The sequence below is a fragment of the Opisthocomus hoazin genome, chromosome 3, assembly GCF_030867145.1.
Source record: "Opisthocomus hoazin isolate bOpiHoa1 chromosome 3, bOpiHoa1.hap1, whole genome shotgun sequence".
Taxonomy (NCBI): Eukaryota; Metazoa; Chordata; class Aves; order Opisthocomiformes; family Opisthocomidae; genus Opisthocomus; species Opisthocomus hoazin.
In genome coordinates, this window is record NC_134416.1 from 4,567,450 (window position 1) to 4,594,113 (window position 26,664).

A 26,664-nucleotide genomic window follows, 5' to 3' on the forward strand; every position below is an offset into this window, starting at 1 on the left:
TCCACAAAAAGTGCAAAAATATCAGGGCACTACATACCACCACTACCATCAGCATGAACAACCTGTTTTGTAAGATGCAGAAATAATGAAACCTGTCTTTTTAATACGTCTTCTTTTCCCTCGATCACCTCCCCTGTAATCCTATCCTGCTGTGATGCCCTCACTAGAAGGTAACAGTATGCTTACAGCTACATGTGTCCTGGCAGGCTGGTGGGTCAACAAGTGCCAATCATCTTTCCTGGCTGGACAAGATGCAAAACTCAGTTCTGCTAGACTTTCAGGCAAAACATTAATTTGGATATCTCAACTCTGCCAGGCTTTTATGAATCATATAGGAATTTAATTACTTCAGAAACATCTATACCTAACAGATTTGGTTGAAATTCTCCCATGTGTTTAAAAGCTGTTCACAGGGACAAGACAGTGAACCCGGGTGAAAAAGGCCAGTATTAAAACTGATCTCACATGATGCCTACACTGTTCAGCTGTCTCAGTAAAATTATACCCCTATTTAGTCCCACTGGACATGGGTCCTCCCAGGTATTACAAAAAACTATGGATACTAGGGGAGGTGAGGCAGCAAATCTCCCTTAGTCCCTATGGACAACAGGGGTATTTAGGATTTGATTTCCACATTAATTTTTAATCAGCATTTTCCCAAGATCCTTTATACAATAAATTACAAATTCAGCCCTGAAATGAACATTCTCAGAACATGGGCAGCTGACTGAATCATTATGTGGACAGAAGACACATTATCATCATCCCTTTACCAGTAACAGACTCCCCACCCTTCAAATCCCAGCCCTACTACCCCCCAAATTTCATACTCTGGACTTACTGCATAACAATACACTTTTGTGCATATTCACCTATTCACTGTCTGTTTCTTTGTGTGTCTCTGTCTCAAACTTTTCTCTTCTCTACTTTTCCAGACCACTGGGGTCAGATAACTTACACTTGAAGAATTAGTGCATAACAAGCTATTTTACTCTGTTAATGCTTTTCAAACCTATGCCACTCACATAATATTCTGCCCAGCAGCCCTGTGCTCTTGGGGTTGGATAAGAAAAGCATACAGGAATATGTCACCAGCATTCCTACTGATTTGCAGATTGGTCCCCAAGAGACATCTTGACAAATATCCAACAGCACCCAAGAGCTTTACCTAATAAAACCCAAAACAATCTAAAAAGGAAGTGCGACTTTCTGTATACTGCATTTGCTTTATTTGAACTCTGCTTGATCTAAAGCCAGAGGCATGATAACAGCTAATATATTCTTCACCTGAGAGCTAAGGTACCTTCTTCTATGCATCTAAAACATTGAAATTATGATCCTGAGAGGATTATAAATTATATCAACTTTTTTTTGCCCAGGGTAGTGGATTTTTCAAGACCTCTTCAGTGCACTTTCATAAGGATGTGCTGTTTTAAACCAGAAAAAGTACAAAAGAGAAAAGGACTGGGATGGGCACTGGCCAAAAATGCAATGTCTCTGAAAAGGACCAACAGTTTTTTGATGGTTTCTTGAGGAAGAAAATCGTACATTATCACACTCTGAGTGTGTGTCTGTGGTGGTCCTTCCCCTGTTTGTACAGCATCAATCCAACATGATACAGAGGGAGAGGTCTCAAAGATCCTAAGTTCTCTAAAGTTTAATGGAAATTGGGATCTGCAATCTGAGATCATCACCTATCAGACACTTGGAAATCTATACAGGAAAGAGACATTATAAATGTCTCTAAAGCTTCAGAGCTTGTAGCTTAATGTTAAACATCTCAGAATGCAAACAGGAGTTCACACCTCTGTTCTCTGAGCAGTTCATAGAAATCCATGCTTCCTTATTTCCACCACTCGGCAAGATTTGCTTTAAGGGCATCACAGCTAGTCAGAAGGAGCGTGAAGCTCTTTGCGTGCAGAGCAATGCACCAGATTGAAGTCACAGGGGGTACGCAATGAGCTTGTTATTGTAATATCAGATACTGAGTAGCTCTTGCTCTACAAAATGTTCTTAGCTTGACAGCTTTAAGATTTAAAGAGTGAAAAGGTGGTGGAGAGAGGAGAGTGAGGCATAAAGACAAAAAGCAAGCAGCAACAGACCATGTTCTCCAGCAGTGGTACAGTCAGGACCAGAAACCATGTCTCCTGAAAAAAATCTACCAAAAAAAGAACAATAGTGCCCTAGAAACTGTACTTAACTGTATCCCACTCCAGTTCTCCTACAATTCAACTTTCTACTTTTAGTCACTGGCCACTGAGTTACCAAGGCTAATAAATGTGCTGAAACACTATAGGCATTTGAAGCGTATGGCAGGAGTCACCTTATTTAACCTTAGATGACTTCAGGGTAGACGTCTCAGTAAGTGACCCTGGACTTCCCTGGAATTAATTAACATCAAGTTAGTAAGGTTGAGGTGTTTTAGAGCGTAAAAATGTACCCATCTATTTTAGAGTGAGATGAAACACATTTGAAAAACCACTATGTTGCAGAAACCAATGTAACTGAATGAATCTCCCAACAGATCAACAAACAGGCCCAAGAGCAGACTTACCTGGGATGCAGGTGGGGTATATGAGCAAAGGCAGGTGTATCCTGGCTAAAGCCTCCTCTTCTGTGAATATAGACTCGAGTCTTGGCACCACCTAACAGCAACAGTGCCATGTGTGCCCAGCATTCAAATATTATAGCAGGTCTCTCCTTGGTCTCAGCATGTCAAGAATCACCTTTCTGTTCCAGAAGGACATGTGGAGCTGCAGACACCTACAAGATGGAGAAACAGCTCTTTTTGTTTGTCTGTCTGCTCTTCCTGAAAATACCTGGAAATTTCAGAAGTGCTTTTTGTGTCAGTTCTGAAGGTACAAATTCTGTTCTACACTGCCATGTCCCTGAGCTGTCTCTCTGGCTGTTTTATAGCACCCTGAAGAATATTCTTAGGTCTTCTCTCCCCCTCTGCATGGATCAATATCAGAAAGGTATTTAGTCACATCAGCAAAGTGATCCATTATGTGAAGCACGCTCCTGGCAGGAAAAGCCATTACATTTATTTTTCTAAGGCAGCTAAGTAGACATTAATATCTGTAATTAACTATTTAAATGCAGACTGACTGATTCCTCTGTGTTCATACCATCTGCAGACTGCTCTGAAAATCACAGTCTTGAAATAACATCGACTTCATCCTGTCCTTTTCTATCAAAACATGGTTCTGGGCATGGACAGTGCTTGACTTGATCCTACTCTTAAACAAGGCTGATTAAGAACATGTATTTGTGGAGGTGAGGAAATTTTTGTCATACTCATTGTGTCTGGATAACGTATGTATGTCAAGCATTGCCCCCCCCTGGTGAGAATCATGAGTTGGGATCTTAATTTATAAGTTTATTTATACTTATGTGGCCAGGATTATCATATACAAAGTTTAGATGAGTTTGGAGGGGTGTCCATGCCTTAATACATGCTTCTGAACCTCCGAAATGGTGAGAACTCATTATAACGGTGAAAAGATAAGGAAAAGCTGCTTCTGTATGTTAGAATCACAGAATCATAGAATCATAGAATGTTAGGGGTTGAAAGGGACCTGTGTGGGTCATCTAGTCCAACCCCCTGCCAAAGCAGGGTCACCTACAGCAGGTTGCACAGGACCATATCCAGGCAGGGTTTGAATATCTCCAGAGAAGGAGAATCCACAACCTCCCTGGGCAGCCTGTTCAAGGGCTCTACCACCCTCAGAGTGAAGAGGTTCTTCCTCATGCTCAGATGGAACTTCCTCTGCTTCAGTTTGTGCCCGTTGCCCCTTTTCCTGTCGCTGGGCACCATTGCAAAGAGTCCAGTTCCATCCTCCTGACACACACCCTGCAGATATTTATAAGCACTGATAAGGTTCCCTCACAGCCTTCTCTTCTCCAGGCTGAACAAGCCCAGCTCCCTCAGCCTTTCCTCACAGGACAGGTGCTCCAGTCCCCTCACCATCCTCGTAGCCCTCTGCTGCACTCTCTGCAGTGGTTCCTCATCTTTCTTGAACTGGGGAGCCCAGAACTGGACACAGTACTGTCGATGGGGCCTCACTAGGGCAGAGTAGAGGGGAAGGAGAACATCCCTCAACCTGCTGGCCACACTCTTCTTAATGCATCCCAGGATCCCATTGGCCTTCTTGGCAACGAGGGCACACTGCTGGCTCATGGTCAACATGTCATCCACCAGGACACCCAGGTCCCTCTCCGCAGAGCTGCTCTCCAGCAGGTCCACTCCAAGCCTGTACTGATACATGGGGTTGTTCCTACCCAGGTGCAGAACCCTGCACTTGCCCTTGCTGAACTTCATCAGGTTAACTAATTAATTTTTTACTGTTAGATTCTTCAATACTTTGGAAATGAAAGTGATAAACACATAGTTCTTTATTTGTTTGTTTGTTTCTTCTACCAAAGATTTGAAAAGAGAAGAATAAAGCAAGCATTATTCATTTGTGATTTGCATGGGAAAACCCAAAGTCTCACACCAAAAAGAATTAAATCTCCTAAGTGCTGCCCACTTTAGTCCTCCACATAAAATGCTGGTGAAGTATCAGTCAGCTCTACTATTTAAGGATGGAAAATGGGATGGTCCCCTCCCTGTGCTTTCTGCTCACTCACCTGCTGATCCAACGCCCTTGCCATCGCACTGTGCTGAGGGGACAGCCTACCTGCAGCACAACTCACGATGCACACATTACATTGAACAGAAAATGTCCCCACAGCAAATGTGTCTCCTGGGGCAGGTGGATGCTCCACAGCTCTTTGGTTGCCTCTACAAGCATTGCATATCCTGTCCCTTGCCTCCATTTTCGCTCTGTGTTTCACATCTCATCCCGTGTTTCATGTTGACTATAGAGTAGGACATACCCTGCCTCAAATTCTGCCCTCAAGTGCTCTCTTTCTCTTTGAAAACATCCTTTTAAAACAGCCTCTTCAAACTGACCTGCTTGCTTTTCTCACAGTAAATGATTCACATATCTGTTTTCTGGCTAACTGTTCCATATTTATGCTAGTTTCCCACAGAAATGAAGTCTAGGTGGTCTTAATCACCTTGTATATGTCTGGATGTGCACCACCAATAACTTCTGAGTTCATTAACCAAAGTGATGGAAGAGCCTGAAGCCTCAAAGATAATTACATTTCATGCAAATAGGAGGCTGAATTCAGAAGACAGATCTTACAGACACTGCCACTACAGGAAAATAAACAAGCATAAATCTTGGCATACATGGGAAAATCCACATGAGAGAGAGCATTTTACAGGTGTTCCAAGCACAAGAAAAGCTTCAGTCATAGTTTAAGCCTTGCTTAAACCCAAAGCCTATCTACCACAAGTCATATGTCCACTGGCAAAAAAAATTAATTTACTCCAAAAATCCTGAAGTAAATTTTGGGTTCATTCAGTGTAATATCCTAATTAGGTTTGCATGTCAGCTAAAAGTCAGTAAAAAAGCTTAGGCAAATGTATGTGGTACTAAGTTTTTTTTAGGTGGTTTAATTCAGAATCCAGAAAGCATTTTTATTTTCTTTCTAGTTGCTTCCTTGTTTGTGTGAATCCAAATTCACACAGTGATTATTTTTCAGAGGAATTTTGTCCCAGACATTTATTTATCTGAAAATATTGCACTGGACATTGCTGCCTAGTTGGCAACCTCCTGTCCCATCCTGCTCTTTCCTTAACTTCTTCACAGTTTTCTGGGATGCATCTTCGTACTCATTCTTTTTCCGTAAGACCTGCTATAGGACTGTCAGTACAAGCTGAAACTGCAACCAGGTGCCTGAAGGGGCTGTGAAATCTCCATCATTGGATATTTTAAAGAAAATAATACGTAATTGAGAAGGCGACATTCATGGAGCTAATCATGTTTTGAGTCAGAGGATTAGGACAAATAAATTGCCATCCTTGTTTTGCACTATTCTGACATGGTGTCTGCTATTTGTCTCCACTGCACTTTGTTCTGACAACACTTCTGTCTAGATTGCTCTGCAAATGTCTTGCATTTCCAGGTCTTCCTAGCCCAACTATTTAGCTCCAAGCACACTCCTGTTTTTTTCACCAGGCATACTAACAGTGTTGGTTATTCAGTGGGATGTCACCTGGTATATCCTGTCTGTCTGGTTGCTCTTGCTACCATCTGAGATCAGTTGGCTTATTTTTAACCAACATCAAGAAAATACTGGTCAGCTTAATTCTGCTGGGTGAAATCCACTTCTTTAGAGCAAACAAGTCCCACCAAAGGCAGAACAAAGAGATAGACAGACCTGTAGTGTGTGGATGGCACTCACATATTTAATTTCTGTACCAGCAACTCGGAAGATGTTTAAGGCTTTCTGTGATGTGTTCTACCAGAGATCTTCGTGAAACACAGTCTTGGTCTCAGACCTCACCCAAATGTTTTCATCCCATTGCCTATTGCAGCTAGGCAATCTCTAAGGTGAGCAATTGAAAAGTGCAGCTTGCTGTGATATTACCTATGGCAAAGAGACAGGAATGGCTGGGGAACATTTTTTTTCCACTTTCCTACCCATGCAATAATGTGCATCGTCATTTGTTGGATTGCACTGCTGTTACATATAAATGATTGGCCAGTCTCTTTGACACAGTGAAAATTGCTGAATTTTCCATTCAGCTTCTTTGATTTGTTTTTTGTTGTCCAATTTAGGGATCAGCTATTTTTTCTCCTGTTAGGATTTGCTTTTCTCATCTACAAAACACTGGCTTTATTTATGTGGTGGTGTCAAAATATTCACAAACACAACACTTGTTATGTATTTGTGTGTGTGTATATGTGTCCCTTATTTTCTTTTGGTTATGACAATAATGATGATTATTAATGGTAGTCCCCTAGCATAGGTGTCTAATCTGGTATGGGCTACTTCAAGGGGAATAGCAGACTGCAGAGAACAAGATAACTTACTCTAACTTACAGTGACCTTTCTTTCTTCTGCAAAAACTACTAGCTTAAGAAAAATCTCCACAGTCATAAATCACCATCACTCACTGCTGTTTGGAAAGAGCTGGATGATTTTGGTACATTTATCATGGTTTAAGGAGTTTTGACATGTTGTTCTCCTCTGAATGTAAAAGTTATTTTCTTTGTGGTTGTTTCCTTCCACCACATGCACACATTTCAGAAGGTTGCTCAGAAAAGTGACAATATCAATTGTCTTTGCACATTCAGAGGGGAGAGGAGGCACATTGTCCATGCTCCTTGAAGATGAAAACATTGGAGGAATTTGACCTTGACTGAATGAGCTTCCGTAGAAGATTAGTAAAATAACAGCTCACTAAACAGAAGCCAGATCATAATTACCACTGATGACTACCTCATGAGTCATTCTAGGCACCTCACAACAAAAAATATTATCTTTTGACAAAACTGTCGACAACCACATGTGGAAAAAACATGAAGGTTTTACCCATTTTTTCCTAACTTTTTTTTACACACTGATAGTTACATAACTTGACTGTAAGTAAATAACCCACTGAAGATAGGCAAGTAATCCAACAGTAAGAACAATGTTTCTATACTATGAAACTATCTCTGGATAGTAGGATTTATAACTGGAAGAGATCAAAAATTAGATTTCTGCAGTACTGAACATTTTAAAATATTTTTCTGCCTCAACATGGGACTTAGAACAAAAGGAATATTTGTTAAAAAATGGAAATTGTGAAAATTGCTATACATAATTGCTCATTTGAATTTTTTAAATTTAAAAACCCTTCCCTCTCAGATACAAACATTTGCTTAGATTTTTATTCATTAAATTGAAGCTAAATACTTCTAATCTGTTTGTTTTGACCTGAACCTATTTACGTCTTCTTCTGTTAGTCTGAATTGTAGATTGTGAGTCCCTGTCACTAAAAATCTTAATGGAATTTTAAGTTTCATCAATTGCACCAGCCATTTAAAAATTTCTCTGGGAGCAGAGAGAAGAATATTGTCCTTTTCTTTTACAGAGTTAGCCTGCAGACAGTGTTTTGAATCTGGATCTCACAGCTCTTGCAGTCAGTCTGATTATAAACTAATTCAGCTGGTGTAAAGAAAGTAGTATCACAGAGTGTGATATTGGGTGTTCTCCAACACACTTCTTCCAGGATTAGTATAAGGAATGAAATTATTTCCTCCTATCTGACCTGTGCTGTAAAACAATTCACTGTAGACATACACATTTAAACTGACAAATCTGAACTTATGCATCCACATATAAATGTCTATATGTACACAAGATGTTCAATTTAGTAGCCTGCCTGAAGCTGTATGAAGACATTGAGATGGTCTCAACTACCCTTTCTGGATTCCAGATGTTGCTGCAGAAGAGCATGGTACTCTTCACAAATCAAACAGGCCTGCATGGGTGTTTTGACACCCTATGAGAACTCATATGATGCTAAATGCTTCTGTGTGTGCAACAGGGTTGAGCCTTAAGTGTCTGAGCTCCCAGTATAGTCAACAGAGGTCTAGGCAACAGAGCCACTGAGATAGATTTCAACTGCCTGAAAAACAGATGGATTATCTCAGAGCTCCTAAATTCAAATTAGATTTCCCTGTGTTGGCAACTGAGTCCCTCCTAAGAAAGCGCAAAGACATATTCAGCTCCTCAGAGTCTACTCTGTGAACTGAGCTTCACCGTAATACCTCTTGCATTTAATGGATCTCATTTTGAGAAATCTGCACACAGCTGGCAGGTACAATGCAGGACCTAAAAGAGGCCATTGCTGGTCCGGACCAGCAGCTGGGGTACAGTCAGGGTACCTTACAGCATCCCAACATGTGCTGCATGCTTCTGTTTAGGCAGCTCAGGTAAGCCTTACCTTCACTAACTGTTGTGGGAGCTGAGATGCTCAGTGCACAGAGGCACTTAATTAGGCTGTCTCAATTTCAAACTAAATCCCACATCAAGGCTAACTTCTGCTGCACCAGTGTAGAATCCAGTGCCACAACCTAGACTAACCAAAGAGGGAAAATGGCAGAAGACCTCTATGTGAAGCTTCTGTAACTCAAGGAGATCTACTCAGCATAGTCAAAGGTGTTTAAGGCAATCCTACATCTGGTCAGATGAACTGAGGTATAAATCCCTTGACCCCACTGCCAAGATTTCTGTGGTTCACAGCATCAGCCTAGACACCTAAGTCTGACATAAAAAACCCCACTCTAGACAGCTCAAGCTAGGGAAGATCCATCACTTCCCTAGTATATGTCTCAAGACATCAAAAATTAGTGACATGATCCCTAGTGCCTCCAGGAGAAATAGTTTCATTTATTTCTAAAATGTCTGGGAATTAAGAAAGGTGTAAATTCCTGTAGGGTTTATTAATGTGGGGACAACTGGTTAAAATGAAATGTGAACACCTTTCCTGCTATTGCTTGTTGTCCACACTCTGCTGTTATCATAGCACAGAAAAAGGCAAGCCCAATTTATTTAGCTGGGAAAAAAATCCTCTATTTTAAAAGGATTAGCTATATTTCAGTTCGCAGCATCCACTGAGTTCAGTTCTTGTGTTAAAATAGTTTATTATGTCCTCCTAGACCTGACTCCTTTGCAAAACCAAATTGCAATCCTGGGAAAAACAGACAATGAGGGAGCATCAGTTTTTCAGCCTTGCTTGGAATTACTCTCTTATTTCCTTTCACATCACACTTTACTTTTGGTGCAAAGGTATGGGTGAAGCTTGACAAATAACTGGTATTTTGCTGAAATATAAACAGTGGGGACGTGTGACTCCTTTGAGCAAAATTTGACACAGGAGTTTTTTTTCTGCTGAATGCCTGAGCAGTTATTACTGCTTGCACTGGATGAGTAAATCCTTTAGCTCTCTGAGTTATCCCTTATGTACACTGCTGACTTGGATGTTCAGTAGAAGATGGTGTCAGTAGCAAAAGCTACATCTTTATTAAAGAACACACAACAGGGACTGTTTAGTCTTCCTCTTTTTGCTGGTTAAGCACAGGGTCTTCAGGTGAAAGCCTTAAGTTAAAATACAGTTGCACTATGGCCAACAGGGATGAAGTGAGTTCTTTAAGGTCTAAAGTAAATCTATGAGGGAGATCAGAGGTGGAGAAGCAGGCTTATCTCTCTCATACAGTGCAGCACTGCACAGTTGGCAATGACTGAGCTAGCTCAGGAAGACCATGACCTAGAGGCGGATGCTGAGGTCTGTTCCCAAGCTATCTCATTTTCCTCAGGCCTCTTTTTCTCTGTTGTCTCTTTTACTCGGCCCTAGAAAAACTTCAAATGGAGTGGGATAACAAAATTAAAATATTTTGCATTATGAAAACCACTTTTTCTCTAAAGATAACATAGGATGGACAGATGCAGCTCAAAATTAGATCAGCAGTGCAGATAAATCCCCAGAGTGACCATTTGTGCTGAGCAGGAAAAACCAAGGAATGCAGCTGAACCACCCACAGTGAGTGACTCCAAGAAAGAGCTTGAGATTTGTGCATGAACAAGGTATTCCCATCAGGGATGAAGGCTCATGGTGTCAGAGTCCACAAAGATGCCTTATTGTGCGTGACACTCAAAAGTCACCTTCAGTCAATGCCAGCTCTTCAGACTGAACCATTTCTAATGGCAGCTAGAGAAATTTATATGAGTATAAATATATTGACTCATTAAGGTTTGGACAAAAGAGATGCATAAGTCTGGAAATTAGTACCAGTTTGAAAGAAAAATGATATTAAAACACCATCAGCCAAAAGCAATATCACATTGTAACAACAAACACTAGATGAAATAGATAATGGAACTGAGAAATCATTAGTGCAAAAACATATCCTCTGGATAAAAATGAACTCTTGGCACAACAGACAATAATTATGACTCTTCTCTAACGCCCTGATGCCCTGACTTGACCTGCTTGCTGTTGTCAGGCTCAAAGAAAGTCCAGGACCAAAATCAGAATTTTGATTGAGTTGCCCTAATGAAAAGAAAACATTCATATAAATGAAACAAGGTGACATCAATGGCACACTGAAAAGCAAAGACAATAGAAGCTATGAAATCTAAGCAGTACTTTGGTTTTGAAAAGAAAAATAATTTTGGATTTGCATAATCTTGGAATAAAATGACTATAGCTTAGAGAAATTGATTAAATTTGTCTGCAAATTTTCCTGTTCTCACTGTTATGCTTGTGGTAAAAGGCCAGGCAAAATATTTATTGAGTATTTTATTAGAAGGATTTAGCTTCTTGTTCATGTGTGCAAACTATGCATTTAACAGCTTTTGATTTATTCATATTTCTTCATGACTTTAAATTACTTGATGCAAATGTGGACTAACAGTTTCTGGCAGACTGCTCAGAAATTAGTAATGGCCTTGCAGTTTGTAAATTTACTTCTCTCATTGTGTGTTTGGCCAACATACATTATGTGACAATGCTTATGATGCCATGAATCTTCCAGGTTTGCTTTGCAAATATTTTCCATCTAAATTGACATTCACAAAATGTGAGCTCCGTCAGGGTAGGCACACCAGGTATTGATATCTCTATGTCATCTTAATTACTGTGACTGATTTATTATGTCAAAAAGTAGGTATGAAGACTTCACTCTGTTTGGTATGCTCTACATAATACAGAAAACCAACAAAACTACTTAGTGTCTATTCCAGCTACAGGAAGAGTGAAAATACAGTCACAAACATGACAAGAATTTAACCTAATAAGCTGTCTGACTGCTGGACATTTTCTGTAAGTCTAGGTGAAAAATAAAATCTTAATGAGTATGTGAAGAACAGCGTGGATTTTTTTGATTGCTTGCTGCTAGCACCTTCATATGAGCAAAGAAATAGAACAAAAACTGTTGAAAATTAGGCAAAGAGAATAGGAAAGCTGTTATGAGAGGACAGCAGATTATGGACTTGACATGTCATCAGCATGAAGGAGGTGACACGCACTGAGAGTAAGAAGAAGCAGCTTCTCTTTGACTTCCTGATTAATGCATCCCAAATGCTTTACTATTTTACCCACATTATTCCAATGCAAGGTAGTGTGAGTATCCCAACAGAGTGTGCAGGGAGGCAAGGTGTGGAGAGGCTGAGGCATGCACAAGAAGTCTGTTAGTGAACTGAGTCCAAGGCCTATCAAGGCACAGGACAATGACCAAATCCCTAGACTCACTTTATTCTCTTCTATTTGGAAAACACAGGTTATGATCTCCACCCAAGTCTGAGAGTGTGAGGGTACCAATGGTCTGCAAAGGAGAACAGAGCTAGGGGGATACTGGTGGTGTCACAGCATTAGAAATTCATGATGACTAGCATTTTCACTATTATTGTGTGTCATAACCGCATCACTGAATACAGTCCTTATTCCTTCTGTGTCACGAGCTGTATAAGTCCAGACCAAGAAGAAACTGTCTTCCTCAAGCAACGTTAGATGCAAGCCACAGAAGATGGGTGCAAAAGGATGGAGATGAGGAAGCAACACTAGCCTGTCACCACCCAGTCATGAACTAGGAGGGATCAGAAAAGAAGGGCAAGTTAGCTCCATGGCTATGTTACAGACATCTCTTTCCAAGGGCAAGACATTTGGGGGAAGATATAAAGTTGTCTTCAAGGAACCTAAGAAACAGGCAGCAGGAGCAGCATTGACTTCATGGGTAGAAGGAAAACAGAAGCTTTGTGACAGCACTGAGATCTGATATGTTGGGAACAGTCCTCACAGATTTTGAAAGCAAAACCAAGGCTCATTCACAGACATGCTAAGAAAGCACTGAGTAGCATAGAGCTAAGTGATTTAATGGCTCCAGTACATTGTTGGTCCCATGCAGATAATGATATTTTCCTTAGAGAGATGTTGTGAGTGGGAAGCCCACACACTAACACGTACTCATGAGAGGGTGGAGTGGCCAGAGAAAACAGTGTTGGGCTCTTCACTCACTGGCTTCCAGGAGAAAAGTGTTCTGCTTAGGAAATATCCACATTTTCCAGCATTTTACTTGGAGATCTGTTTTCCCTTGCACACTAAACCAGGTGGGCTCTTTGGGGGTCAACACTTCACAGGTGGTGGCTTGACAGCTCACAGAAGTGAACCTCAGCTGGAGAAACACAACACCACTTGGAAGGAAAAATGCAAATACTGGAGGAGGGAAAGGTGGGAAGAATTTGGAGCTCACAGTAGGAGTGAGAATGGCTGGAAGGTTACAGAGCAGCTGTAAACGGCTCTCTAACTACAGAGCAGTTTAGTTTTACAAGCATAGAGTCCTCTTCTGTTATTACTCAGCACAGAGTATGTGATAGAGTAAATGTTCACCAAAGATCTGACAGCCTGGCCTCTAGCAAGAGATATGACAGGGTCACAGGTTGCTTTGCTTTGTTTCATTAATCGGATTTTCTGGGCTCAGGCTGCTCTTTTCTGAGGTGTTTGGAACAGACGCACCTGTAAAGGAAGTAGGTTAACACTTTAAAAATAGAGGGATCATTACTGCACCCATGGAAATCTGGATCTGTCTCTCTCAAGGAAAGTTAAAAGGCATTTCATAACTTGCAAGATTCCACTCCTAACAGAAGCAGATCTCAGGAGCACCACCAAACTTTGTGTTTCGAGTGTTATTTTTATTTTAATTTGTCTCCTGAGGCAACCTCATTTGAGCAGAGTTTTTAAGGACAAGGCGAAGGACTTTGAAAGCATCTTTAAGCCCACAACTGCAATACCTGCTACTACCTATATCTCAAGTATTTAATGGTTCCTAAAAAATATATTGCCTTGTTAATGCCTGCAGCAAAGCATACAGTTTATGGTGAGAGAACAGTAATGCCCCTTTAGCCATCTGGCCAGTAAGAACACAATGGGGTGTTTGATAACAGCCATTTACGTGTCTGCAGGAGATGGCTGCAATAAAAAGAACAAACAAGCACATTTACAGGGGGCTGCAGTTGGGTAGTGAGCCACACTAGGCACCATAAGAAATTTAATGCAAATCTCTAAGGCCCAATCATAGATATCTCCGTTGCTTCCAAAGTCAAATGGAGCTTGATGCTTTCTGCTATGAGATGCAGATGGTTATTCCAACCTAAAATGGAAGTGTCTGAAGAACCTTAAAGGTCCCTGCCACCATTGTTTTCACCTACTAATGCAACTCTTGGAATATTTTAAACTATTAAAAAGACCACCAAACCTCATGGAAATAGCACCAAAACAGCATGTACAGTGGAACTGAGCACGCTGCACTAACTGCATAGTCATCGTACATATTTGACGGAAAGATACTTCCTGGCTTCAGTTAATTTCGAATTAGGGACATGATCACTAAATCAAAGTAAAGCTGTTGCTGGCCATTGGTGTGTTGAAGCAACAACCAGATCCAGAAAGGATCTGAGCCTTCAGTATGAATTCAGAGAAGGTCTTCATCACAATGCTGGGGTTGGAGTAGAAATTTCAGGAGGATCATCTCTTAACTTTTTACTACTTTGTGTATTATGAATGAGTGTCACAATTCTTACCCAACTCACATTTGAAATACTGCTTCATGAAACCATTTTGTTTAAAGACATATTGAACTGTGGTCTTTCTTCTTCCATGAGCACAAAAATTGCATAATATTACTTCATTCACCTGCCTGTTTTGCACCAGTCACACAGAAAGCTGTGAAAGTACAACCAGGCTTTTCAGGCTTTTAAACATGCAAATGTAAACTGCTATTAAGGGTACATCACATTTCCTTGCTTAGTGCCTAGTTCATAAAATGTAATAGCTCTACAGTATTTCCAGCACTGAAAGTAAAGTTTTCTCCTGAAGCCCTAAAGGGAAGGAGAAATTTATGTCACCTAATTTCAACCATCTAAAAATTAGGCATCTAATCTGAGATAGTCATAGCTGATGCAAGGAATGGAACACCTTCAGAGCACAATTCATGCAATCATAAACTGGGATGAGAATCAGCTCCAGAGGAAAATGCCTAAATGGGGATGTCTTCATGTGCATTGAGTTATAAAACTCTGATTTCACTCTAGAGAGAACTGTGGCACATTTATTTCCCCAACCATGGGAACTTACTGGTGTTCTAGGCATTGTAGGGCAACCCACACAGTCTTCAGAAGGGTGTAGATCTCCTCTGATTGTGCCACATTTGCCAGCCCACACATCTCACTGAGCCACCTGAACGGCACTAGACATCTGTGTTTAAGGAATTGAATAATACTCCTATTTCCTGGTCAGCAGAATAGCTCTTTCTATTTCATTAACTGCATTAACACGATGCCCATTGTTTATAAGGAGAATTTAGACACTTTGTCCATTTGTCATCACCTACATGTGGAAACTTTAATTGCAGTTATTTAATCTGCAGAATTAATCCTTCCCTATCGTGCCTAATGTGCGTGAGATGGTTTAGTTTGTGGAAGTGCATATCTTTTTTTATTGAGCATAATGAGATCCCAGACATAGAACTTCGACTAAGCTCCTAATTTCTTAAGGGCTAAATTGTAGTAGATATGAATTCCAGTATAGGTGTTCATGATTTTGATGTTCGTGTCTGAGCCTCTCAAGATAGTGGCCTCTTCAAATAATGGAAGAATATATTAATGACGATGATGATCTAATAAACGGTTCTGCCTTTCAAAAAGCAATGTTTTCTTTCCTGTAGCTGTTTAGTTTTCCATCAGCATCTTCCATCTGGTGAGCTCACAGCATTTCATTCATGGACTTTGACGAAAACCTCCTAAAATATTTTCACACACACACAGAAATGCAGAAGCTTCACCATGAGCAGAATCTACCACAGCATAGACAAGCAAGAGTCTAACATTTACATCTTCAGATGCCAACATTGTAAATTGTAGAAGCAACATTAAGAATGGAATTGGATATGCAACTGAGTGTAACACTATGGCACCAGCATAAATCAGAGCATAAACACTGTGAAACAAAATATTGCTGCTTTGCTGCTTGAAAAAAAAGTTGTGTTTTTCACTCAGGTTATGCTTCAAACAGTAAATGCAGCAGAAATGACAAGTATACAAAGCAGAATAAAAAGGTGAATTTGAGCTCTAACTTCCTTTCATTCTTTTTTTTTTTTAAATATAATTTTCCTCAGACAGAACCTGACTGCCTGTAAAGCAACTGGACCACCTGACCCCAGAATGAATTACATTTAGTTCAAGATCTGAGTATGTGGGAAGAATATTTGTGACTCAATATGCTTGTCTTGGAACTAACGTTGGGTTAACCAAAAGAAATGACTGATCTTTCACTTGTGTATAGAGTAATCCACTACCAAATTTCAGTTCTCTTATACTGCATTTGCTAGTTTGATTTAGCTCTTGCAAACAAGAGAAACAGATAATGTTTGGCCATTGACTTCTCATGTATCTGTTCCAGGGATTCATTAGGCATCATTACAATATCTGCTGACCATTTGAAAACTAAACCCACAATTGGTACTTGTTTTTTTCAATTTCAGGCTACTGGTTAACAGCATGATAGTTTGCAGCTGCAGTAAATAATAAATTTTGTCACATTTTCCAAATGAAGCTGCCTCTACAAATAGTCTTTTGCATCCTCTACAGCAATGTGCAGCTTAGAAACAATCAGCTACTTTGGGTCCCTAACAGTTAGGCTAGATTTCAGCTCCTGGGGGATAATTTTCCTGTATTGGGAACTATGTTTTTTATTTCTGGTGCACAGAAATGTTAGCTTTGGACATATTTTGAGACATAAAATCCAGTCTCTCCTTCAGGATGCTATTTGGAAAGGACATCAGCTCCTGAAAGTTTATGTTTTTAGATAGTCTTCCAGCCTGTTCTATTCTAGTTCTTATATCTCCCCCATTATTATATCTCAGGTTACTGCCTGCATCACTGTAATATGTCTATATTTCATAGAACACAAACTTTGATTTCTGGGAGTGATGGATGCCACTATTTATTGTCCATTCATGAGATTACTCTTCTCCTTGAGTTTTAGTACTGTAATCAGAATGAGGGAATACTTCTGGTTGAAAATATTATCTGTCAATAAATGTAGTTTTAGGATGGCCAAAAAGAATCATAAATTCATGTGAAAAGTTTAGCAGTAGGGTAATTTACAGAACTGGTAATATATGGAAAATGACAAAAAAAATAAAACATTTCAATTTTTGTCTGGAAACACACTTATTTGACTTTCCCAGCACTTAAGACAGCATTAAAGGGGTAAGAACAAAAAAAAAAAGGACAATAGACCTAGATGTTCCAGTTAACACAATATTTTTTTTTATCACTCTCACTAAAAAAAGGAGAAAAAATTGTCCCGACAATTGTCACCTGCTCTGTCCTTCACCCTGTTCCAGTGGCCATCTTAAGGACTACGAGGACCACAACCCACTACTGGCACACCTGGATGGATATGCTTTCTTGTTGGCGACAACTTTTTCATAGAGTATTTTTTGTATTCTCTAAAACACATACTATATTTTTATATACTTCAAGTCTTTCACCAGAAAAGAACTCCTTCACCCACTTGCATAGCTTGACTGAACACCAAATTTGTCAGACAGAGGTTTCTTTCAAGGCAGTTTGGTAGATAAGAACAGTACCACTGTGCAGAGGCGCCCGAATAGCACAATTTGGGATCCAAATGTCTGACAGCTTAAATCTGAGAAAAATTAATACTTTTGACATCATTTGCTCTTCCTTTGGTTATTGCCTTACATCATGTCTCCTCTAAGTACTTCTTAACGGATTAATTATTTCATCAACATGCTCAGCTCCAGTCGTTTGCAACGTATGTGGGCAGTTCATGGGACAGATCTTTAAATAGTGGCGTTGGTAATTTCCTAGCCTGTAAACCTCTTCAAATATAGGTATCTATCTCATCAGTGTTTCAAAAGACTGAGAGCATCTAACTCATTAGTCTAATATTTAGTAGTATATAAGTGATGTTCTGCAGCTCCCCCTTATTCTAGAATTATAGCTAATATAATTAGACTTTTTATTTCCCAGGAATTCATAGCAGTTCTTTGACCTACGTCATCCAGTCATCCAGAATGACTGGATGCTATTGAGCACATGAAAATTTGTTGCAGATAACAGGCATGCTCTTTTATCTTAAACGAAAGGAATTTTGTGTGCAAATCACAGCATCTTAATTTGCTCCCCAATAATACTGTGAAGCTAGGCTGTTCAAAACATGCAGCACAGCAGGAGCTGCTCCTCAACAGGTAGAAAATATTCATCTTTGAAGAAATCAACAGCTATGCATCGTATGTATTTCCGTGAAATGGCAAAGCAAACGCTTATTCAAGTAACAGAGTGTTAGAGCAAGGAACAAACTCCACGGGAGGGAAGAGGACACCTAACTTCAGGTATCTAAATGAAGGTACCTGTATGGTTGTGATTCTTTTGTCTAAATGAAGAAACCTAGCGTCATTTGACTTGTAATAAAGTAGTCAAAACATCTATATCATGCTGGCAGACATCTCACAGGACACACAAAAGATACAAGCCCTCCTGGAGCAGAGGCCAGAAAGGAGATTGTAAGGCAGCCCAAACGGCACTAGATGCCCATACGAGTAACTGAGTCCCACACTTGCCATCTTAACTCTCTTTATAGTCAGTGGAGACCTGAAGCTGACCCAGTTGCCCATGCACAAGGAGTAAGAAATCCATTTTGGGCTGGCAGTTAAAACACTGGACAATAGGAAAGTCCTACTTTTGTGAAGAATACCTTGCAATAGCCCAAAGAGCACTAAGCACTTATGTTTAAGCAATTTAATCCTGCTTCTGACTTTGATTTTTCATTGCACAGAAGGTATAAACAGTTTTCCAATTCCTCAAAGTAAATCACTGCTGGAAACACAACAAACATTTCTTAAGCAAATGATGAAAAGCACCAGGCTTGGAAGTTGGCAGTGGATCCCAGTAAAGAACACACTTGTAACATGGCTATTACCAAACTGGCATTTTACACACAAACATCAGCTTCATCCATTCCCATGTATCTCAGCTACCCCAACAACATGAAGAAAGACCTGTAGGGAAGAAGAAAAACAGGGACTCCTTCTGAAAAGAAATCCACAGTAAGTCACAGATGGCTGTGACCTCGAAGAACCTGCTAAGCACCTGAGGCAGGAACCCCTGCATCTGTAGCATTTTGTAATGAGGTTTTTAGAGGGATACAATTTCACACGCTCAAGCTGAGATCAACATAGATACATCCCCAAAAACAAAGCCACTGGGCTGGACCACTGCCAAGAGCTGCTCTAAAATTGACTATAATTGTTTCATTTACTCTCATGATAAATAGGATGGTTTAATGGAAACACTGTACACAAAACTGTACTGCTCAGGTAATTACCTTGATTGAAACAAGTGTTTTACAGTGAAAGCAAAATTCCCCTGGAGTTAAACCAAAGCGCAACAAGAATGAGACCTCTGTGGAGACACAGGTATATGAACAAGTATGTGTACTAATTATTTTCCAGTGGTTGTCTTAATGAGTCACTTGCTAGAGTCCACTGGTCACAAAGATGATTACTTTAATGATGATTCATAGAAATTGTGTGTGTATTGCAAACACCGAGTGCAGCACCAGTTGCTATGGCAGGAAAATGTGTGTGGTTTGTTCCATAAATAGCAGAGTAAATAATTGCACGACAGCTTGTTCCTACTTCAGAGGATCTCTCCGTGTTGGAAATGGTCTGCAGGGAGCTCCCACGTTCAACATTTCCCCTTCTTGGTTTTTCCTGGGCTTGTGGATGAAACCCTTAAGCTCCTATTTTCACCCACAAAGCTAAACTTTTTCGCATCTTTCTTTACCCCCCCCTGCATTGAAGACTTGGACCTCGATTATGGTCTCTATTACCTTGGTGCAAATCTGCAAATCCAGAGTGAATGTATTTATTTCAGGATAACTATACTGATACAATCTCCAGCTACAGAAAACAGCAATCAGAAGAGCAAACACTTCTTTCTCCACAGAGGGCGGTAAGAAACAAGTTGATATTTATTATAGGCAAAAAAAATGTTCCCTTTTAGAATCATATAGGGCTGCGGTCTGGTTGACACTAAAATGAGATTCTTACTGAAATGCCTTTCCCTTACCAGCAGCACTCCCTATCACATCCTAGGATTTTTTCAGAGAAATGGGTCTAGCTGGGTTTTCAGTCTTGCCCCTCTTGAAAAGCTTGTGCATGTTCTAGAAAACTCTGAGTGCGTTTTTGGCTTGGGCATTTTCTCAAGTCTAAATTTTGGAATGATTTTTAAACTGAAAATACTGAAATACAACCATCATCCCTACAGCACCAGAAGGAAACAGCACACAGCGAGAAAGGATTTAAAGAAATACATGAGAAGCTTGGTTCCTGGTAGTCACCCTTCCTGAGCACACTGGGACTAGCAGTGAGCAAGGGAAAAAAAGTCCCATATAGACCTGAAAAGCTACTTTCAAGGGGGAGATGCAAACACAAAGAGAAAAAGCAACTCTGCGGAGCAGTCTGATGGAGGTGGGTTTTCCCACCACTGGGGATTGATAAGCCTGCCAGGGAGGGCAGCTTTGCATACAGTTTGCTTCACTGAGGCTTTTAAGCATCTGCTTTATCTGAAGGGTCTTTATTCCAAATAAATTATACTTCTCCATATGGCAGCTATTTGGTCACAGATTAAAATGCTCATTGCTCCAAAAAGAAGCAGAACAGCAAGGCAGAAAGCTAAACTGGACTTGCTGAATCCATCATGGGTATTAGGGAAGTGCAGAGGTGAGATCTTCTCAGAGGGGAAAACACAGGTGATGCCATCCTACCCTGTGCAATGGTTCAGAGCCCAGAACCAGAAATAAAGGACCACTGAATAGGACAAAGAAGAATGACAACCCTTCCCCAGGAAAGAAAGGTTAGGGCAGCTGAATCACAGAATCATGGAATGGTAGGGGTTGGAAGGGACCTCTGGGGATCATCTAGTTCAACTCCCCTGCCGAAGCATGGTCATCTACAGCAGGTTGCACAGGACCACGTCCAGGCAGGGTTTGAATACCTCCAGAGCAGGAGATTCCACAATCTCTCTGAGCAGCCTGTTCCAGGGCTCCGTCACCCTCAGAGTGAAGAAGCTCTTCCTTATGTTCAGACGGAACTTTCTTTGCTTCATTTTGTGCCCATTGCCCCTTGTCCTGTCGCTGGGCACCACTGAATCACAGAATCACAGAATCACAGAATGGCAGGGGTTGGAAGGGATCTCTGTGGGTCATCTAGTCCAACCCTCCTGCCGAAGCAGGGTCACCTACAGCAGGCTGCACAGGATCTCATCCAGGTGGGTCTTGAATATCTCCAGAGATGGAGACTCCACAACCTCCCTGGGCAGCCTGTTCCAGTGCTCCATCACCCTCAGAGGGAAGAAGTTCTTCCTCATGTTCAGACGGAACTTCCTGTGCTTCAGTTTGTGCCCATTGCCCCTTGTCCTGTCGCTGAGCACTACTGAAAAGAGTCCGGTCCCATCCTCCTGACACCCACCCTTCAGATATTTGTAAGCATTTATAAGGTCCCCTAACTGAAAAGAGTCTGGCTCTCTCCTCTTGACACCCACCCTTAAGATATTTATAAGCATTTATAAGATCCCCTCTCAGCCTTATCCATGCTAAACAAGCCCAGCTCCCTCAGCATTTCCTCACAGGACAGATGCTTCTGTCCCCTCACCATCCTCGTAGCCCTCTGCTGGACTCTCTCCAGTAGCTCCTCATCTTTCTTGAACTGGGGAGCCCAGAACTGAACACAGTACTCCAGATGGGGCCTCACTAGGGCAGAGTAGAGAGGAAGGAGAACCTCCCTCGACCTGCTGGCCACACTCTTCTTAATGCACCCCAGGATCCCACTGGCCTCCGTGGCAACCAGGGCATACTGCTGGCTCATGGTCAACCTGTCGTCCACCAGCAGTCCCAGGTCCCTCTCCATAGAGCTGCACTCCAGTAGGTCCGCCCCAAGCCTGTACTGATGCATGGGGTTGTTCCTCCCCAGGTGCAGGACCCTGCACTTGCCCTTGTTGAACTTCATCAGGTTCCTCTACACCCAGCTCTCCAGCCTGTCCAGGTCTTGCTGAACGGCAGCATAGTCTTCCGGTGTATCCAGCACTCCTCCCAGTTTTTTGTCATTAGCAAACTTGCTAAGGGTACGCTCTAACTCTTCATCCAAGTCATAGATGAATAAGCGGAACAAAACTGGGCCAAGTACTGACCCCTGGGGGACACCACTAGTTACAGGCCTCCAACTAGACTCAGTGCCGCTGATGACAAACCTCTGAGTTCTGCCATTCAAGTTGAGACCCTTGAGTTTGTTCCCTTGAGCTACACAGCTATTAACAGGTTGTTAAATCTTTCTCTTGTCCATGTTCACAGGCCATTAATCATCCTACATTAAGTAAAGAGCAGTTGAGATATTGCCTCATTTCTGCCCAATGGCTAGTTCCTCAGGAAGGACGGTCCCACCTTGAGAAGGTCACAGCCTGAACAGACAGGGTAGAAAGCAAAGACAGCTAGGAAAAATAGGTATTGGCATCCCTGTGTTACAGGATGATGATGAGAAGAAGAAAATACAATAGGATTATACATTAGTTTCCCAAACAGTGATGATTGAAAGGTTGGACCTCACATGCTCTGGGGTTATTACTGGCGTACAGATGAAAATCCAGCATAAGTCCTCAACCAGGGTTTGCATTGAGTAGGATATAACGAGTTTTCAGGCCTGCTGCTGGTTTTGCATACTAACAAACATCGAGGACAAGATGCCAGAATTGGCTGTTTCAGAATTTGTGAAAGGGATCACACTGCAACAATGACAGTGAAAGTAAAGAACCATCTGCTGCTGTGGCTTGAGCTACAAGCTTTTAAGAAATAGAGGGGGAGTCAGAGCCCTGGTAGGAACCAAAAACTCCACACTGAGAATGTAAACAGATGAGGAGAGAGGCAGAAAAGGCTGCAGATATGGCAATGTTTCATTTGGCATCACTGCAGGCATCACTACGAGGAATTAAAAAACCTCTGAAGCTGATGCCTACTATCACAGAAAGGAAACAACAGCAGCTTATCAGCCTGATCCAACAGGTGGTCTCCCCATCAGCTAGGCCAACAAGAGCCAGAAGAGAGACAAACACCATTCTGATGATGGTTGTTACTGCATGGCACATGGTTGAAATCCACAGCCTCCCATTGGGCAGAAGGAAACAAAATGAAGCTCCAACCACTAATTGAGATAGACAAGGAGGCTCAAAAACCTGCTCTCCACAGCTTGCCTCTGAGCCCTTGAGCAGCCTGTCAGAGCCCAACAGACCCAAAGAAACGCAGAGAGAGCAGCAGCCACAAGAAGGTAAAGACAGTTACCACAAAACAGCTGTTGAGTTCAGTGTCTCCACAGCTTTTTAGACAGCAGCAGCTGCTCATAAATGTGAAAGCTGGTTCTTTCTCAACATCAGGCCACAGGAGACATTCCCCGCAGAGAAAGAGTGAAGAAGAGGTGTTTGGTCAGGGAAGAAGTTAGCTTTGGAGCAAACACACAAGTAGCCATGGAAAGTTTATATTTTTCTTAGTCTGTTACTGATCAGAGTGGTACAAGGTATTTGACCTCTGGAAATCATAACAGCATAATAATATATCCCTATTAGTCTGAGCATTTTCGATTCATCCATGTATGTGAAGTTCTTATAGACCTCAAGGACCCCTGGATTTTGAATATGGAGAGGAGATAAATTCAGTACTGCAATGTCTTCACTCCATGGGGCCCTTTCAAGTTCAGGTCAGCAGACCTCCTCTGCAGTACACAGGATGAGTTGTGCACCTCAGCGTAGCTTCAGGAACAAGCCATTACAACAAATCTGATATTTGGTTCCCCTCAGACAGGTTTTGTAGCTTGCATTCATTTGCCTTGTGATGCAAGGTGGGTTATGCCAGGTCAATCCTTTTTCACCTCAAATGTAATACCATGAAAACACCTCTGAGGCACTGCAAATCTTTGTCTCACTTATGAAGTCCTAACCTGTCACGGAAGGTAGGAGGCATGGTTTTAAAGACAGTAGAAAAGGGTTTGAGCCTGCCTCCAACATCTCATGCAACTACTCTGACCATTTCCCTAAGTCAGAAAAGAATTGTTAAAACTGTGTGGTCATCTGAGTCTTACTTAGGTATGTTCTGAAATAATTGATCACAGACAGGATAGCTAGAAGAATCCCAAGCTTCTTAATCCTAATGAACTCGATTAACTGTGCAGTAGAAGTTGACCATACGATCACTGGCAGAAATAAGACAGATGGGACACACTATTGGCAAAGTCTGGGATAGCTTGATAATTTAAAGTCCCCAAAGTTAAGTAGAAATTCTGTAGGGTTTTCAGGACCTTATACTTTGAGTTGGGTGCTAAGAGTAGACGAAATTAATTGTCTTCCTGAGAGATCTTTACTTCCATCAAATCTACAGGGATACAAGACAGCTGACTTAGACAAGGCTCTTAGCTTTTAGGCAGCTAAAATAAGATGGCGTAATCCCCTAACACACTCCCCAGCCATTTTATCTATCTAGTCCTACTGACAGCTGGTTTTGTTCTAAAGCACCACAGAAAAAACTATAATACAGATCCTTGAAGAAAATAATATCCTAGATAGTGATGGAAAGGAATGCCATCTGTAACTCTGAATCTCAATTTTGTTCTCATTAGATCTTCATTATATCAGCCACCATTGTTGTGCAGAGACCTGAATCTATCCCCTCTATATTCACCTGCAAGCTATTTCCTTTAATTGCTGTGCACACAGAAAATCAAATGTATTCTAAGAATGGTGATTCATTGGCTCAGCTGTTAAATGCAATTTGTGCATCTCTCAATACAAGTTATTCATGTATTTCCCATCCCAGCACCATCTGAATGCTTCCCAGTCTTCACTGAAGTTATTCTCAGAAATATTTCCCTAGATCCATAGGGTAGATGTGGAAGCACAACCAAAACCTAATCCCTGTAGCATTCACTCCAAATGTTTTACTTCCACTGAAAACTCATGTTTACAGACCAAAATCCTAGGGATATAAAAAACAGCATGGACTAGCATCTGTCATAGCAAGAGATGAACTCTTGGCATGGAAATGTCTCATGGGGGAGCTCTGAAGTCAAGTAAATGAAGTAGAAAGTTAGTCTGATTTGGACTTCCCTAACTTAGTTACTTATGTGACTGCCCTTTTCTAACAAGATCAAACTGTTTGGTTGCTTCATTAGAGGAGTGAAAAGAATGTAATGAATCTCCAATTGTGCTGCTGGGGGAAGAAAAAATACATTAAAAATCCAAAGAAAACACTGTTATGTTAGTCACTGCTGAATATATGTTGATTTCCTGACATGTAGGAGAGCCTTTTGCTAGGACCAGGCAGTGAATAGAGTGAACTGGATACACCTGAAATAAAAGCAGTGTGTTCATTACTCCATTCACCCCATGACCAAGGGTGGGGTAGCCATGATAATTACCATTTCAACATATACCCATGTGTAGTTATCCACGTTCCCACTTCCTCTCATCACTCATTAACATTACATTCTTTCTCCTGTGCTTTCCCCAGATCAGTGGGTTGTGTTCATCCTCCCTTCTTCTTCCTAAGAAGACGCCCCGGGGGAAACATCTTGTTCATATGCTCCCTGTCTGATCCATGATGTGGTTACTGCAACAGCTGTTGTATGGCAGAAAACAACCGTATTTGCCTTCCCACAATCAAAAGAAAGGCAAGACAACTCAACGATGTACATCTAGCAAGAGACTTTGTATTTCACAGTACGGCAATAACATCTTGTCCTTGTGTAGGATTATTTTTCAGCTGAATTTGAAGACTCCCTGGGTAGCTCTAGGAGTACTATATTATTTTTTTCTGCTTTCAGAGATCACATGATGTGACCTTACATGGGAGACAGCTTCCATATTTGCCATATTCCCTTTTCTCTACACATCTTATTTGTAGGTTGCCTTAGCCATAAACTGCAGTAATGCAGTGTTGTGTTTCCATGTCAAATTAGAGAGATTCAGTGTCACAGACTCTCAGAATTCAACATCCAGTCATCAGTTTTTCACCTTTTCCCCACAGCATCACAAGCTTGGCTAAATATCTTAAGACTGAAAATGAACTGTAAACATATTGGGGTGGGGAGTGGTTCTTCTTGTTCACCATCTTACGTCTGAAATTTTTACATTTTTAGGGATTAGGCTGCTTGGGACCAATTCTCTAAAACAGAAGTTTCACAGTGTGCTGTGTGAGGAGAGGAACCAGCAAAGCATCGTATATGAATATCCTGTTATGTGTTGTGATGGCTGGACTCTCCTTACTTTAAGAGAGGCAGTCACTGAATCTCTCTTCTCACTCTAAAAGCTGAATAACCTCTCTATTCTTTCACCAGCTTTAATAAAACTTACAGGAGATTAACATCTTTGAGCCCTCTGTCATTCTGTCAATTCTGGTGAACCTATCTAACAGACACAGAAGTTACCTAGTCAAACAGACAGCTACACAACCACACAGAGGAAACATCATCAGAAAATCTTTTATTTCTGGGTTTGGACATCTCTCACAACTCCAGCACTTACTGATTCGGGGAGTTTTGGATGAAGTGACTTCAAGTTTCATTGCTAGGTTTGATTCCACAGTCTTCATGCACCCCTGGGGTTAAAATGTGGAAGTGCAGCTCTGGGAACTTCCGAAGCAGCTATATATTCAGTGTATAG